We start from the raw sequence: 9,459 nt of genomic DNA on the forward strand, positions 1-9,459 counted from the left end.
ATATCTGTTACCAAGAAGGGTTTAGCCTGGAAAGCTGTTGCTCAGCCTCATCTGCTCATGGCACTGCTTCCACAGGTGCTCAGACACTGGGGCTGCTTGCTTGCCTTGCCACCTCAATCTTCAAAGGTAGATTGGGGATCCCTGCCGGAGGCCTCCACGAGCCCTGCAATGAATATGCGAACATCTCCAGATAGCTTACACCCAGAAGGGGCTAGCCTGGAAAACTTTTGCTCAGCCTCATCTGCCCATGGCACTGCTTGCACAGGCGCTCAGAGTCTGGGGCTGCTTGCTTGCCTTGCCACATCAATCTTCAAACTTAACCAGGGGGTCCCTGACAGGTGCCTCCAGCAGCCCTGCAAAGTATATGCGAAAGAATCCAGATAGCTCGCAACCAAAACGCACTAGCCTAGAGAGCTTTTACTCAGCCTCATCTGCTCATGGCACTGCTTGCACAGGCGCTCAGAGACTGGGGCTGCTTGCTTGCTTTGCCACCTCATACTTCAAACGTATCCCAGGGCTCCCTGCCCGGTCCCTCCAGCAGCCCGGAACAGAAAATGAGAATGCCTCGGGTTATCTATTACCAAGAAGGAGTTAGCCAGGAAAGCTGTTGCTCAGCCTCATCTGCCCACGGCACTGCTCGCACAGATGCACAGAGACTGGGGCTGCTTGCCTGCATTGCCACCTGAAAATTCAAACGTAACCAGGGAGTCCCTGTCGGTTGCCTCCAGCAGCCGTGACCCGAATAGGCGAACTTCTCCAGATAGCTTCCAACCAGAAGGGGCTAGCCTGGAAAGCTGTTGCTCAGACTCATCTACCCATGGCACTGCTCGCACAGAGGCACAGAGACTGGGGCTGCTTGCTTGCCTTGCCACCTCAAACTTCTAACGTAGCCTAGGGGTTCCTGCCGGGTGCTTTCAGCAGACCTGCACCAAAAATGCGAACGTCTTCAAAAAGCTCACACCCAGAAGGGGCTATCCTGGAAAGCTCTTGCTCAGCCTCATCTGCTCATGGCACTTCTCGCACAGATGCACAGAGACTGGGGCTGCTTGCTTGTCTTGCCACCTCAAAGTACAAACGGAGCCCGGGGCTCCCTGCCAAGTCCCTCCAGCAGCCCTTACCCGAATATGCGAATGTCTCAGGATATCTCTTACCAAGAAGGGGCTAGCCTGGAAAGCTGCTGCTCAGCCTCATCTGCCCATGGCACTGCTCACATGTGGAGTACTGGCTGGACGAGAGAGGACATATTTTGGTGTGTTGAGCAACCCAGGTTTTGATCCAGAAGTGAGCCTTTGGAGCAGCTGACACGGAACCCTGCTGGGAAGGCAGAGCGACGAGCTCGGGACACTGGAGCAGGGGGAACGTCACCGTTTCCTGCCACACTGTCACTTCCTTCCTGCCACGTTGTTGTTTCCTGCCACAGTACTGTTTTCACATCGAGATGCAGCTCTGCACCAATCACAACTAGTTGCAGTAGTTTTGCCTATATATGTATTTGGGTTTAACCATTCAGATGCTGTAATAGTTTTGCAATATAAACCTTGTTTTTCTGACTAATAAAGGTGTACGATCATACTCATATTGGGGTCACATCGTTACAACGGATCCGTAACCCACGCCAACATTTGGTAGCAGAGGATGGACGGTTTCCCTGCAGGAGTCCCTCGGTCTGCGGTGAGCAGCTAGAGAGGGGGGCGTGGGAGTAACGGCTGGGAGGGTCCTGCTTGGTTGCGGACGCGCAGGGCAGGTACGGACAGCCGACTCCCAGGGATTTTCGAGCACACTGGGGCTGCCTGGCGCAGCTAAATTTTAACGTGGAGGCCGGGGTCGCAGGCATGGAGGTGGATGCTGCGGCAACATTGCTCGTCGGTATTCTCTCTAAGAGAGGAATAGATGCAATGGCAAACCAACTCATGAAGTTGATTAAACTGGGGCAACGATGGGGTCACTTTGCTGATACCCCGCTACTGTTTTCCGTCTCAGAATGGCAAGAGTTAGGAGAGACGATGTGGGAAAGGACAATAACGGGGGAGGACAAGGAGGAAAAGGAGATAAAAGCCGTCCGCGAGCTCTGGCGAACAGTATTACACACCTTAAAAGCCATGAAAGCTGAAAGAGAGGTGGCGTGTGCTGCAGCTCAGATGCTAGCTCCGGAGCCCGGGAAAGATCACGCGCCTAAGCCTGGGACATAATCACAGGTTTTCGGGCTACCTGCCATTAGAGGGATGACTGGGATCACTTGTAACACAATTGCCGAGATTCGAGCGAGTGCAGCGTGCGGTTCCGGTCTCGGCACAGAGTGGGGGGGCCCACTGGAAGTTTCTGCCAGAGACATCAACTTGAAATGCGAGCCGGACGCGGTAGTACGACCGCCCCCGTGGAACGGGGAGGAGTCGGGTGCGGAAGTGCGACTGTCTTTAGGCAGAGGGGAGGAGCGGCTGCGTTTCGGAAGAGGGGAGGAGCGGCTAGTACCACCCCCAGAGGGGGAGGGAGAAGGGGCGCGGCTTACGACATCGGCCCCTCCTGGGGCGCAACCTGCAACATCGGCCCCTCCTCTCTATCCACCCCTGCCACATTCCAGTGAGGCGTCTCCACTCCCGACGCCCTCTGATGGCGGCCAGAACGAATTACTCAAAAAAAAAAAAAAAACCCAAACAAAAAAAACACAATAAAAAAACCCAAAAACCGTGCGATCTGTTGCAGTCAGTTTTGCAGCATCTTCAAGACAAGAGCTCGCAGTTCCAGCATATGTCAGTCGTTACCAGCCCTCCCCACCGGGAAAATGAGGCTTCCTCTCCGAGATGTTTAGCTGGGCCTCTGGCACGGATCACACCTACCCATTGGAGCAGTGTTATAACAGATGCCATCCTAGATGGACAGTGGTGCGTTGCCGCCATTATCAGAGGTACACAAGCCTTAGCCTGTCCTGTGCAACAGGTTAATGGATGACAATCGTAAGTACAGGTGTTTGGCCGGAGGAGTGGCCACTAAGTTACCACCTGAAGAAAGCCGTGAGCAGGGGCTGGGTCTAACAGACCCTGAGCAGGAATCAGGTCTGTTTCCCCCCACCCCCCGGCTCGCTGGAGAATGGGACAGTCACTGAGAAAAGGAGCGAAGGCTCCATTAAAGAATTTTTTACAGTGAAGTTTGAAAGGACAAAGTCTTGCAGTTTAAAATCCCTGAGGAAATCATTACTTGGAAATCAGTGCACTCAGCTTTAAATGCTCTAAAACTTACAGAGACTATCTTAGAAGCAGCTGCTATACCTCTGTCCTTATCTCAAAAGCAAGGACAGAGCAGCAGTCTGTTGAAATTTAACCCTACATACGACGAAATTCCTACCGAACATGAGAACTACGGGAAGTAAATCTGCCAGAACCTGACGATCCTTTGAATCCAGAGAAACGGGAAGTGGGGTGTAAAAATCCAGCATCCCAAAAGTGCACGAAAGGGTCTCTCGACAGCAATTGGCGTACCCGACTTGAGACAAAAATGAGGTGAATTCCAACATAAAACTGCACAGTCCCTCAGACGCTGTACAGCCGCCGTGCCAGCAGTCACCGCATCGAACGGGTCAGCAAACCTTACACCTGGTGGGGCACATGGCTCCCCCCGGGCAACCGGCGGCGCGCTTCCCCCCCCAACCCCCCCTTTTTTTCCCCCCCCCATTCCCTCGATCCCAGCGCGCCGGCCCATCCTGGCCAGCCCAGAAGCGGTGCGGCGAGAACCATCTTTCTGACATGCAAGGACTTGGTTACAAAAAATGTATACAATTCAATTACTGCAGTAGAATTCCTTGTGAACAAACAGCTGGACTTTATTATCTTTCCAAGGTTCAGATGGTCTATCTAGATAATGTTATTCACTCTGTTGAAAGGTGAAAATATTGACTTTACAGCTGAAGAGTTGTCCCCTCTATTTACTTTGTCAAAAGGGACTCAGATTTATTATTTTCCTGAAGGACAATGACAAAAGCAAAAACTGTTTTACAAAAGATTTCAGATAGAATTGCAATTGCCTTTACCTTCAGAATTAATGTCGAATTGCCAACAAATTTGTATATCATTTATGAAGGTTTTGTTTTACAGCCTTACCCTCTTTTCGATCAGTGGTGTGTTAACACGCAGAAGTTGAAGACTCTGGAATGAATCTTTTTGTCTCATACGCCCATGAAAACATTGACTTCAAAGGTACACATCATAGTGTCCTTAATAGCACAAGGTTGGAATCACTGTCAGCAAGTTGATACTATTTGCCTGCTGCTGGTTAAAGATGACTTTGTGGCTTTAAACAGTGAATCCTTATCACTGCTAGCCGTTCTAGCTGATTATTTAAATAACATACGTTATACCCTTCCACAACATAAGCTGTTACATTCCCTCTCTCAAATTTCATTGCAGCCAAAACACCGATGTGTTTCTGTTCCTATTAAAGGAGCACGAACAGTGTTTCGGAAACAAACAAATTCATCCGATTAGCAATCATCTATTTTAGTCGTTGAAGGATCCACACAAATTGTTAAGCTATCAGCGGCCTTGCACGTCTTTGAATTGTTTTCGACTGAACCACTCAATGTTGTCGCAGATTCTGCATATGTTGTGAATATTGTTCAACGCATTGCAGATGCAATTGCTATTGAAATTAGAAAATCGTGTACGTGTATATTTTATAATGCATATATAGTTACATACTACTCTACTAAAACAAATAACTGAAGAAAAAGTTGTAGCAGATCAATTGACAATGGCAGCAGTACTGCCACACAGTTTCAAGCAAGCCCGATTATCTCATGACTTCTTTCATCAAAATGCCTCTTCCTTGCATAAACAATTTGCTTTGCCCCAGGGGCAAGCCACAGAAAATGTTCATGCATGCCCTTACTGTCAATGTATTACACCCGTACCATCGTGTGCAGGAGTGAACCCTCGTGGTTTACGAGCTGATGAGTTGTGGCAAAGTGATGTTACACGTATATCAACATTTGGTCAACTGCATTGTGTACATGTTAATGTGGATACTTTCTCAGGATTTCTGGTAGCCACGGCACATATGGGAGAAAAGGAAAGTTTCACGGACAATTTCTGTTTTCCTACAGGACTGGAGTATACAACATGTTACAGGTATACAGCATTCTTCTACTGCACAAGCCATTGTCAAAAGTGTCCACGGGACCCTCAAAGCTATGCTAAATAAACAAAAAAGGGGGAATCCTATGGGCAGTGTTACCCCACAGGAACAGTTAATGTACTTAATTTTTAAAATCGTTCTGATGATCAATTATTTACAACAGCAGCTGACCGTCAATTCGGGATGGTCCCTCCATTTGTGCTTCAACCAAAAGTATGGTATAAAGAATTTGGGGAATCACAATGGACAAGTCCTATAGAACTAATAACGTGGGGAAGAGGGTATGCGTGTGTTCTTCTTTCAACAGGCCCTCGATGGTTACCTGCAAAATATGTGAAGCTATATCATGAGCTGAAAGAACGTAACACAGAATCCGACGCCAGAGGTGACCACGCTCACTCTCAGGGAGCAACCTCTGACATGGAAGCAGAAGAGATCCACTCTGGATGATCCTATTACACAGGGAACACTGAAAAAATTGCAGCAAACGCAAGTACTCTGATGACTGCAGTGGGTGCACCACCCACACCAATTAATACATTCCTTGCATATTTGGCAATTATCTTCCACAACAGCTTTTGTATAACGAAGCAATCTTGGAGAACACGGTATACGTGATTTCAGAACTGCGTCTGCACAAGAGCAAAGGTCAACTAGCAGACACCGTGAGGAAAAGTATGAACCTTCACCTGAGGGCTCCTGACAACTGCCCAGAGGTGCCAATATGCATGTACAAAAGACATTAATATATATATATTTAAAAAAAAAAAAAAAGGGGGAGAAATGGAGAATGAGAAGTACTTTGCAGAAATGTAATGATTATGTATGTTAACATGGCATAAATATCTAGTAAGAGTGTCTTTTCGGTACACACATTTGAGTAGAGCTATTCCCTGTGCGTTCAGTACTGCAGTAAAGAATGCCTGCTTTCTAGAACTCCAACATTAAGTTTTAGGAAGTTAATTATTTTGCTGCTTTCTAGTAATAGATTTTGGGTACCCAGGTAGGACGCTGCTCTTGAACTTCAATGGTCCGAGGGACTGCAGGACCTCCAGCCGGCACCGAGGGATTCTCAGGGAGAACCTCTGATCACTGGACCAAAAAGTTATGAGCAGGAACCATTAATAAGGTAAAGGCATTCTTCCAGTATTGTTTCTTGCTGCCTATTTGTTAGTCATAGTAAAAGCTTCACAGCATTGAGCTATATCCCTGACGAGAAGGGAAAGCGTCCTTTCTAATCCAGAATTGAAAAGAGAGTACTCTTCCTGAAACTGAAGCTTGGGAATTTGTCTGTTAAATGTTGAATATTATTGTAAGTCCTGTCTTTGCAATATTTGGATTTATGCTGAAAACTTGGTGTGCCTGCGTGTGTGTGTGGTCGCGACCGTGAACGTGTGGTTTTATGTTACAGTGCTTGTATTTCTGTGATCTGGTGGATTTATTTGGTTTCTGTGATCTAATGGATTTGTCTGGAATAAGTAACTGTTTTGTGTCTTTTGGTTTGGTAAGTTCTGCAGGTATTGACTATTTCTGGTTTTTGACTTTAGATTGTTGTATTTGAACTCTGATTTATCAAAACTTCGGAAGCATTTGATGCAGCAGGGAATAGATGTGGTGATGTTTGCAGCTTTATGCTTTTATGTACATTAATTTTAGCCTATATAGTTAATGAGTCATAGTTCTAGATACATTGATCTTAACCTAGGTAATTAATATGGATAGCCAATACTAAATGTTATGGATGTTTGTATATGTGATAAGTATACCTATAACCCAAGTGCAAATTCACTGAGCTCATATTATTGATACACTGCTATTTCGACGCCTAACGCGATGAGATGCATCCCCTCCCATTGACAATAATGATATGTTGTGGTCAAGCGGTACTTTAGTCCCACCATCCACACAGGAAGAAAACTGGATACAAGTAAATCCAGCAAGAAAATTGAATACAAGTAAATCAGTCTACACCCATATGCTAGGTAACAGATTTACCATCAGTATGTATCATTCTCAAGTTAATTTAATCTTTCTTTATATCTAGCAGGTTATGGTATGCACTTCACATCTCTATGTCTTCAATTAGCATTTGTGTTCTTATATCTGTTAGTATTGTAGTTTGTGTGGGCCTCTGAAAAAGTGAAGCTGAAGACCAAAATTATGTCAGCTCTCATCATCATCAACAACCTCATCAACTAAACCTGGCTTGCTCAAAAAACAAAAAGGGGGAATTGTGGATTCCTGGCTGGACGAGAGGGGACATAGTTTGGTGCTGTTGAGCAACCCAGGCTTGGTAATGGAGATAGACCTTGAAAGTAGCGAACACGGAACACTGCTACAGAAGTAGATTGGCGAACACGGAACGCTGGGCAGAGAAGCAAGCCAGTGTTACCACAAAAGTCTTGCAATCCCTGCTAGAAGATCAGAGTAGTCTACGACATGCAGTTTTGCAATTGATTTTTTACTGCTGGCCCAGGGACATGGTTGTGAGGATTTTGAAGGCATGTGCTGTATGAACTTGTCCGATCATTGTAAGTCCATCCGCAAGCAATTAAAATGGCTTGACCAGCACGCCAATCAAATACAACAAAACCAGGGATTTTTTTTGATGGATTTCTCACCTCGCTCTTTGGTAATCTGCCCGCTTGGCTTAACGGTTTAATTATAGAAATTTTGCGTATATGTATCGTGTTACTTGCTGTTGGAATTATAATATGTATTTGCTTTAGCTGTCTTAAAAAGGCTCTCTCCAAGATGACGAAGCAAACCTGGCTTGCTCAAAAAACAAAAAGGGGGAATTGTGGAGTCCTGGCTGGACGAGAAGGGACATAGCTTGGTGCGTTGAGCAACCCAGGTTCCGATCCGGAAGTGAGCCTTGGGAGCGGCTGACACGGAACCCTGCTGGGAAGGCAGAGCGACGAGCTCGGGACACTGGAGCAGGGGGAACGTCACCGTTTCCTGCCACGCTGTCACTTCCTTCCTGCCACGTTGTTGTTTCCTGCCACAGTACTGTTTTCACTTCGAGATGCAGCTCTGCACCAATCACAACGAGTTGCAGTAGTTTTGCCTGTATATAGATTAGGGCTTTAACCATTCAGATGCTGTAATAGTTTTGCTATATAAACCTTGTTTTCCTGACTAATAAAGGTATACGATCATACCCATATTGGGGTCACATCGTTACAACGGATCCGTAACCCACGCCTACACTCACACAGGCGCACAGAGAGACTGGGGCTGCTTGCTTGCCTTGCCACCTCAAACTTCAAACAAATCCTGGGCGTCCCTAACGGGTGCCTCCAGCAGCCCTGCACGGAAAATGCGAAGGTCTCCGGATAGCTCGCACCCAGAAAGGGCTAGCCTGGAAAGCTGTTGCTCAGCCTCATCTGCCCATTGAACTGCTCGCACAGAGGCACAGAGACTGGGTCTGCTTGCTTGCCTTGCCACCTCAAACTTCAAAAATAGCCTAGGGGGTCCTTGCTGGGGGCCTCCCGCAGCCCTCACCCGAATATGCGAACGTTTCACAATATCTATTACCAAGTATTGACTAGCCTGGAAAGCTGTTGCTCAGCCTCATCTGCCCATGGCACTGCTTGCACAGGTGCACAGAGACTGGGGCTGCTTGCTTACCTTGCCACCTCAAACTTCAAACGTATCCAGGGGGGCCCTGACGGTGTCCTCCAGCAGCCCTGCAACAATTATGCGAACGTCTCCACATCGATCGCTCCCAAAACGGGTAGCCAGGAAAGCTGTTGCTCAGCCTCATCTGCCCATGCAACTGCTCGCGCAGGTGCTCAGAGACTGGGGCTGCTTGCTTGCCTTGCCACCTCAAACTTCTAGCGTAGCCTAGGGGATCCTTGCAGGGGGCCTCCCGCAGCCCTGACCCGAATACGTGAACGTCTCCAGATAGCTTCACCCAGAAGGGACTAGCCTGGAAAGTTGTTGATCAGCCTCATCTGCCCATGGCACTGCTCACACATGTGCACAGAGACTGGGGTATCTTGCTTCCCTTGCCACCTCAAACTTCAAATGTAGCCTAAGTAGTCTTTGCCTGGTGCCCACCCTTGTCCCGAATATGCGAGCATCTCAGATAATCTCTTACCAAAAAAAGTCTAGCCTGCAAAGCTGTTGCTCTGCCTCATGTACCCATGGCACTGCTCGCACAGGCGCACAGAGACTGGGACTGCTTGCTTGCCTTGCCACCTCAAATTTCAAACAAATCCCGGGCGTCCCTGCCGGGTGCCTTCAGCACACCTACACTGAAAATGCGAACGTCTCACGATATCACTTACCAAGAAGGGCCTAGCCTGGAAAGCTGTTGTTCAGCCTCATCTG

Source organism: Opisthocomus hoazin, chromosome W, assembly GCF_030867145.1.
Source record: "Opisthocomus hoazin isolate bOpiHoa1 chromosome W, bOpiHoa1.hap1, whole genome shotgun sequence".
In the NCBI taxonomy this organism is placed as follows: Eukaryota; Metazoa; Chordata; class Aves; order Opisthocomiformes; family Opisthocomidae; genus Opisthocomus; species Opisthocomus hoazin.